Source organism: Lygodium microphyllum, chromosome 16 (genome assembly GCF_053477565.2).
Source record: "Lygodium microphyllum isolate KBCC chromosome 16, Lygodium_microphyllum_v1.1.10, whole genome shotgun sequence".
NCBI lineage: Eukaryota > Viridiplantae > Streptophyta > Polypodiopsida > Schizaeales > Lygodiaceae > Lygodium > Lygodium microphyllum.
In genome coordinates this window covers 38084931-38094154 of record NC_141150.1, presented here as the reverse complement: position 1 = coordinate 38094154, position 9224 = coordinate 38084931, and positions in this window count along the sequence as shown.

The following is a 9224-nucleotide window of genomic DNA, read 5'->3' as shown; positions in this document are numbered from 1 at the left end:
TTCTCTCACCCTCTCCCTCTCCCTCTCGTTCTCTTTCTCTCCCTCTCTCATTTCCTCCCTCCCCCTCCCTCTCCCTCTCCCTCCCTCTTTCTCCCTCTCCCTCTCCCTCCCCCTCCCTCTTTCTCTCCCTCTCTCATTTCCTTCCCCTCCCCCTCCCTCTCCCTCTCCCTCTCTTTCTCTTTTTCTCCCTCTCCCTCTCTATCTCTCTTTCTCTCTCATTTCCTAAACAAGCAAAAAATAAAGTGATTTAAACATCCTCCAAGCAAAAGGGAGAGGGAGAGATACAATGCACTCTCCCTCTCTTTCTCTTTCTATCCCTCTCTCATTTCCTTCCCCTTCCTCTCCCTCTCCCTCTCTTTCTCTCTCATTTCCTCTCCTAAACAAGCAAAAAATAAAGTGATTCAAACATTAAACAAGCAAAAGGGAGAGGGAGGGAGAGAGAGAATGCACTCTTCCTCCTTCTCCCTCTCTTTCTCTTTCTCTCCCTCTCCTATTTCCTCCCCCTCCCTCTCCCTCTCCCTCTATTTCTCTTTCTCTTTCTTTCTCTTTCTCTTTCTTTCCCTCTCCCTCTCCCTCTCCCTCTCTTTCTCTCTTACTCTCTCGTTTCCTCTCCTAAACAAGCAAAAAAGAAAGTAATTTAAACATTAAACAAGCAAAAGGGAGAGAGAGAGAGAGAATGCACTCTCCCTCTCTTTCTCTCCCACTCCCTCTCCCTCTCCCTCTCTTTCTCTCCCTCTCTCTCCCTCTCCCTCTCCTTCTCTTTCATTTTTCTCTCCTAAACAAACAAAAGAGAACGATTTAAACCTTCAACAAGTAAAAGAAAGAGAGAGGGAGACTCACCAATGAGATATGGCGAGCGTGGGCGGCTTCTCTTTGCAACGAGGGCTCCTCCTCTCCTTCGCGAACAACGGCGGCGGCGGTGGCGGCGGCGGCGGCGGCGGCGGCAGCAAGTCTCTTCCTCCTCTTCTCTCACAAAGCCTTGGCTCTCTCCCTCGCTCTCTCCCTCACTCTCACTCTCAAAAGGAGAAGAAAAGAAAATGAAAACGACGCTCTAGTTTCGGCCGCACTTTTTTTCCCTGCGGCGTCGCAATTGGCGTCGCTATTTGCGTCGCAAATTGCGACGCATATAGCGACGCAAATAGCGACGCATATAGCGACACCTATAGTGACGCCGATATCCGGCGTCGCTATTGCCCCATTCCCTTGTAGTGACTATGGCTCCTATGGCTCTTCTGCACCCAAAGGATTGGCCCTAGGATGTGACATCTCAAACATAAAACACAATCGTAATATTGTTCACTCTTTTTTCAAGCTACATGTTCGAGGAGATATCTCTATTTCCTCACTTAATCAGGCCCTAAATTGAATCATACTATCTTATAGCTCACAGATCCTCACACTCCCATCATTGGTTAATAGTTTTTGCAACCGATTGCTATGTATCCAAGAGACTTCCTCTTTCTTGATGCCATGTATAAAAATGAAAATGCAAGGTGTAATTCCATATAGTGCTTAGATAAATTAACCACAAATTAGCTAACATGCTGTGTGAATATAATATTTGGAGGATTTTCTTTCTAACATATTATTGCATTGCTTAGAAATAACACTAGACTAGTGTGTGCTATTGTCTCTTTAAATTTAAATGAATCAAGTTCTATATATCATGATATGCATGAAAATATGAATTTGATAAATACTTAACTTTTCACAACCCCTTTGCCCCTACCATTTAGGTTCTGTAATCGTGCACTGGTTTAAGAGGGTGTTTCAAATCATTTTTCCATATAAAAAAGCGATAAACATATGCTTTCACATAAAGATGAAGATAGAATAAGGAGAAACCCCATGCCTTACCTTCACCATATATCCACACATATATATCTAAATCATTGTAAATTTAATGTATAAAAACTAAAAATTTCCATCAAAAATCTATTTTTATGATTTTTAATAATTTATTTTAATATTAGTTAGTGCCTTTTGTAAATTTTCTAATATATGAAGCCTATGTGGATTGTGATTCAGTATTATATTTAATATAACCCCATAAGAACCATTTAAACCATAAAAATCCATGACATTATTATGTTTTCTACTAAATCCCACATTGTGTGTTTTATAGTCTTGCTTTTCATTATATATTACTACAAATTATTGATTATTTTGTAATTTTAAACATATTGAATAATATTCAAATATTTCCATCATTTTTAATAATAAGAATGAAAGATTCATCATAAACTTCCATAAAAAACTACTTATGTTATAAATGGTATGCATATCCCATGGTATTTTTAAAAAGGAAGTTGCTCATGCTCATTTACAATTGACTAACACCTCCTTTGTGTTTCCTTGTTCCATTCCTTACATGCCATCATGAGCCATCAACAATTTTTTGTGTTTTGCTTCTTCTAATCAATGTTAGCTACTTACTCTTTACAAAAATGATTCCCTCCTTTATGTTCATAGTGTCTCACAAACGCGTTCAGGCTAAATGGAGAGGTAAACAACCTCGAATTCTTGATCAGACTTGAAGAGCAGCTTCTTGGCATTGAAATCTATTACCTTGATCTTTCTCACTTGCTTTTTGGCTTTCGGATCAGGTAGCTACTTCATAACACCAAATATTGTGGCCATTAAATGGGGGGTCAAACAAACTCTGATAGATTAACGAGTATGCATTGGATTCCCCACATTGAAACCAAATATTGTGGCCATTAAATGGGGGGTCAAACAAACTCTGATAGATTAACGAGTATGCATTGGATTCCCCACATTGAAATGCACCTAGGAAAAATCTAGCTTCTTGATCTATGATTTGCTTATTTTCTGCCAAAAATGCCTCTTTTATGGCTCTTAGGTCACTTTTTTTCTTTAAATTTGTCTCTAAATTTTAACTTTCATTGGTAGCCATGGGATAGAGCAACTCAGCCCGTTGAGTGCACGAATTGATTTGCATATAGCAAAAAGATAAACCATAAAGAGTATCAGGTTTCTACAAACAAGTTAAACCACAAAGCACAACCATAGTCCTCACTCTACCCCCTTACAAAATCAAACCATGAAGTTGATAAGGTATAGGCCCAATATAGTCTTTGGAGCTAGTCACTCATGAACTGCTTTAACATAGACCAACTAAAAAGAGCTATTAAAGGAGTCATTCTATGTAGTGGTTTGATCTACCTACTTGGCCTAGGATAACTATTGAGAAGAACTCCTATAGCCTCATCTATTGAAAATCATATATATTTTTATTTTAACTTTTTTTTTTCTTGTACTTGATACTCAAGCATGTAAAAAGGAGGGATCTGAACATATTGTAACCCAAGGAGAACAAGGCATTTGAGGTCCATTCTCTCAATACTCAAGATCCTACCAAACTCTCACAAGGAGACACTAAATCCTTTTTCTTCCACTCACCTTTGTTTTTGCTCCAACCATCCTTACTTTTCTATGGGTTAGGACCCTTTTACACACCTTCATATCTTATATATTTCAAATATATTCATTGGTTTTTTTTTTAAATTTAGTAGGCTTCCCTAGCTATATTGCAACTAATAGGGATTCTTAGAAATAGTTTTGTTGAGCAAGTTAGGAGAATAGAGTTATTAAGACCATCTTCAAAACCAACTCTTAGAGCACATGACAATGTCTTTACAAGAGATGGAAAACTACTCAAACCTCCCCAAACACACCTAACCTAACCCTTGGACTGCATGCCTTGAATGCGGATCCCCAACAAAACAAAAATACCCCACATTTATATATACATATAACATAAAGAGAAAGAACTCCTAAAGGAAGGATATCACCTAGACTTGGCCACAAGAAGCTTCTACACAATAAGAGGCTCGCTCCAAGTGCTCCACCAAAAATTTTTAGTGTATTACTAAAACAAAATCCATAAACCACACCCACACTAAACAAACAAATGGCCCTCTTGACCTAACAAAATAAAAAAATTCATTGCAAAATTAATGGCTCTCTTGACCTAACAAAATATAACCATAAATCACACCATTCAACAACTTACTACTCAAAGCAAAATCTTGGTTTCCACATAAACCCTATTGAAGTACAAAACTAGACTAAGGGGATGGCCATTTAGGCCCTATAATAAATGCATCAAATTATTAGCTAGTCCCCCACTACAAGGGAATGGGGCAATAGCGATGGTCTTTTGCGATGCAAAAAAGTAGCGATGCATATAGCGACGCCAGTCTGAGGAAAAAGTTTCGAAAATCTGAGCGTAACATTTGTTGAGAAAACATTTGCGAGAAAGAATGAAAGAGAGAGAGAGAGAGCTTAAAGCTTTAACAGGGAGAGAGAGAGAGAGAAAGAGGGAGAGAGAGAGAGGGAGCTCATCACCATCGTCACCACCGTCGTCGCTATACACGAAGAAGAAAGAGAAGTGTGCAAGGGAGAAGATACAAAGTGTTTCATCTTCAGGCCTTTGAGGTAGGTACATTGCCTCTTCTTGCTTTATTTTTGTGTTCTCTTGTTTTCTTTTTTTGTTTTTCTTTGCAAAGAGATACATGGAAAGAGAGGGAGGGAGGAAGGGATGGAGAAGAATGAAGGGAGAGGAAGAGAGAAAGAGGGAGAGAAAGGAAACCAAGAGAAAGAGGAAGAGAGAAATGAGATATGAAGGGAGGGAGAGAGGAGGATGAGTAAGAGAAACAACAAGAGAGAGAGGGGGGAGAAACAAAGAAAGGAAAATAGAGAGAGAAAGAGAGGGGGAGAGAAATAGAGAGAGGGAGAGGGAAGGAAGAGAGGAGCAGGAAGTAGAAAAGAAGAGTGAGGTAAAGAGAGGAAGAAGAGTGAAAAGAAGAGAGAGAGAGGGAGAAAGAGAGATAGAGAGAAAAAATAGAGAGTGAGAGAGAGGGAGAGAGAAATAGGAAAACAATGAGAGAATGAGAGAGAAGGTTAAGAAAGAAAAGTAAAGGGAGAGGGGAGAGAGAGATAAAGAGAGGTGGGGTGACATTTCTTTCAATATCTTTGTTTCTTAAGCTTTTTATTTTCTATCTTTGATTGTGTTTGCAATGAGATGAGTTGAGTGAGAGTGGGGAGGGAAGGAGGGAGAGAAATAGAGAGAAGAAGGGAGGGGCAGGAAAAGAGAGATGGAGAAAAAGAGAAAACGGGAGAGAGAGGGGCTTCATAAAAATTTTTCAAAACCCAAGCATGGCATTTTACAGGTTTGTAAACAAGCAAGAGAGAGAGAGAGAGGCCACTGTCACTGCCTCCATCCACGAAGAGGGAGAAAACAAGTGTAAAGAAGAAGGAAGGAACTCCCAAAGGAGAAAAAAAATGAGAGAAGTACGAAGGGATGCTTCTTCAAGCTTTGAGGTATGTGCATTATCTCTTCTCTCTTGATTTTTCTCTTTTCTCTACTTCTCTCTTTCTTTTTGTTGATGAAGAGTGTATAGAGAGAAGAAGTGAGAAAGATCAATGTGCGCAAGGAGATTGAGAGAGAGAGAGAGAGAGAGAGGTCGCTGCCACCGTCAATCCACCACAAAAAGAGAGGGGACAACTGCAAAGAAGAAGGAGGGAACTCATGAAGGAGAAGAAGAAGAAGGAGAGAAGCACAAAAGGATTCTTTTTCAAGCTTTGAGGTAAGTGCATTATCTCTTCTCTCTTTGTTTTTCTCTTTTCTTTACTTCTCTCTTTCTTTTTGTTGATGAAGAGTGTATAGAGAGAAGAAGTGAGAGAGATCAACCTGCGCAAGGGAGATTGAGAGAGAGAGAGAGAGAGGTCATTGCCACCATCAATCCACCACAAAAAGAGAGGGGAAGACTGCAAAGAAGAAGGAGGGAACTCGTAAAGGAGAAGAAGAAGAAGGAGAGAAGCACAAAAGGATTCTTCTTCAAGCTTTGAGGTAAGTGCATTATCTCTTCTCTCTTTGTTTTTGCCTTTTCTTTACTTTTCTCTTTCTTTTTGTTGATAAAGAGTGTATAGAGAGAAGAAGTGGGAGAGATCAACGTGCGCAAAGGGAGAGAGAGAGAGAGAGAGAGAGAGAGAGAGGGAGGGAGGGAGGTCACAGCCCCACTGCCAATCCACCACAAAAAGAGAGGGGACAACTGCAAAGAAGGAGGGAACCCGTAAAGGAGAAGAAGAAGAAGGAGAGAAGCGCGAAAGGATTCTTCTTCAAGCTTTGAGGTAAGTGTATTATCTCTTCTCTCTTTGTTTTCCTCTTTTCTTTACTTCTCTCTTTCTATTTGTTGACGAAGGGTGCATAAAGAGAAGAAGTGAGAGATCAACATGCGCAAGGGAGATTGAGAGAGAGAGAGAGAGAGAGAGAAGCTGCCGCCCACTGCCACTACCATTGCCATCGCATCCACTAAAAGAGAGGGGACAACTACAAAGGAGAAGGAGGGAACCCCCAACCTCTGTCTCTTCTCCATCTTGCCCTCCTCAAGCTTGCATGACAGCCACCAAGCAAGCATGTCCTTGTTTCTTGGCCATGGGAAGGCCTCATGCCAAAGCCAGCCACCTGGAGCACAAGGTGGAGCCTCCTCTAGTGCAGCAACAATAGGTCCTCCCCATAAAGCACAATGACCACTAGAGAAGAAGAGGAGATGGAAACTAGGCACTATTGCCCTTCAGGAGATAAGGAGAATGTAGTGCGGATATGAGCTTCTCATCCCGAAAAGATCTTTTCATAAGGATGTTGTTCGGGAAGTCATGCAAGACTTGGAGCTGAAAGGGATGGAAAGATTTTGGGCACAAGTGTGGGACGGCCCACTAGTAGGAATGTAGACTACTATAGCTATGATGATAGAAAGAAGAGCCTACATGATATACTACATGTACCTTCTATTACCAAGAATCTATTGTCGATTGGATAGATGGCAGAACAAAATTTGCAAGAATCTATTGTTAGTAGGATAGATGATTTCAACTGATACACATGGTTGTACATTCAGAAGTACAAGGATGAGGTACTCGATGTCTTTAAGAAAATGGGTTTATAAAGATAAATTCAAGTCAAATGGTTTGTTGGAGAGGTATAAATCCCAGCTCGTTGCAAAGGGATATGCACAACAATACGGCCTAGATTATGAGGAGACTTTCAGCTCGGTTTCCAAGATGGAAATGGTGAGAATAGTCATTGCATTAGTGGCTTCTAAGGTCTGAAAATTTAAAAAACTTGATGTAAAAAATGCATTCCTAAATTGTGACTAGCTTGAAGAGGTATACATGGAGTAGTGTGAGGGCTATGTACACAACCTGAGGTGTATATGGATGCTAGCTAGCAACCCCTCTATCATGCTAGATCTAAACACATTGAGATTCATTACAATTTCATCAAAGAAATGGTACTTGCAGGACATATTGATCTACTTCATGTGAAGATAGAAGACCAGGTAGCCAATATCTTTACCAAATCACTTGGTAAAGAGAAAGGGATCTAAATTAATCAGTAAATTGTGTTTGCATCTTGCATAATGCACGGGCACTTCTTAATAGAATAGGCACTATATTTTTCAATGCATCCATCTCTTTATGTGTGATATTGCTTATATGATTGATGGCATAAATTTCAACTTTGCACTTCATTCTCAACTCATATATAAATGAGCATTGTCCGGTCCTTTTGCAGAAGTCACAGAAGAGCTGATCCCTCTTGCCTTTGTACCTGTTGCCAACATATAATGCATGTTCATTTCTAGAGGTGCTTGGTTCTTCCTTAGTTTTTAGCTTCTTTTCCTACTCTAATAGTGATGCTTGGATATCAACAAGTTCAGGTTTTGGCATGTTGATTAGAGTTTTTGATACATTATTATATTTAGGAGGAAAACTTTTGGGGGAGGATGAGCTTGATACTTTTGATCTTAAGACACCTCCATCCATTGAGATTGAGGGTGAAGACAAGAAAGAAGAGATAGAAGATGACTTAGACGTAGGTAAAAACAAGAAGGAATAAGTAGAGCTTAGAGACACTACCACTCCCTATATAAGTGTTTATGGCTCCAACACCATGGTATAACTCTTGTAGATGTCCAAATGCTCTCCCAAAAAAACTTGAACAAGTTTGGAATAAGCCGGAGTGAGTAGAAGATCAATGGGACTTATTCATACCTCAAGGACGTGACTGTAATGAAAGCTTGAAGTGAAGCTCTTCTTCTTGGGCCTAACAAGTGATAAAAAAGCTCATTGAGTAATACTTTTTTGAATTGATTATATCTAACTTTTGCAATCACAAGCTCTTTTTCTTCTCAGGCCTAAGCAAGCGATGAAAAAAATCCTTGCGAAATACCTTTTCAAATTGATTATATCAAGCTTTTGCAATCAAAGGATTCAGTTTTTTGTAAGAAAATCTGATACACAAATTTTAGACATTAGTTGTAGGTGACATTGGTAAATGAATTATGCAAGAATGTTTAGTGCATATAGCTACAAGGGTGGCAGGGCTGCATGCCCTGCCACCTAAAATTTTTCCCCTCTGTAACCGTCGCTATTTGTGTCGAAAATTTACTATGCAACTGTCACTATAAGCATCGCTAACCTAATTAGCGACACTAATAGCGATGAATTGATCGTGTTGCTAATAGCGACGTGAATAGCGATGATGGGGGTGATTTTTTCCATGAGTAATTCCATCGCTTTAAGCATCACTATTGGGTCTATATGTTGTAGTACCCTATATAAATAGCAAGGGGAGTCAAACAAATATGCCATTGAACGATATGATGCATCCATGATAGAATAGGAAGATTGTCAATCACTACCTAGCTCATAAGCCATAATAACTATCATCCGCAAAAATAGGACATGTTAGCAAAGTAGTCCCCACAATAGTCTTGGGCTAACATAAGGGGAAAATTGTAAAAGCCCCTCAAGTCCACAATTGAGAAAGACATATTCAACAAATGCATAATTAGCCTAGAAGTTTGCAAAGTGTAATGAAAGAGACCTAACTATCCTAACTAAGGGGAAGGAGAGAGAGAGAAGGACTGTAGGAGAAGAGGGAGAGGAGAGAGAAAGATAAGAAGAAGAGAGAGAAAGAGAGAAAAGGGAAGAAGAAGAAGAAGAGGAAGAAGAAGCCATGGAAGCTTGAGAAGGTGAAAAGAGAGTTTCTTGATAATTTCTGTGATGCCTAAAAATACCCTCTTACACCTTATATACCGTCAATGTGACTGGTATGTTCCCATGCCATGTTCCCGTAATCCCCGCTCATTAGAAACCATCCCATCTCATAAAGTTATTGTCCTAAAAAACAAGGG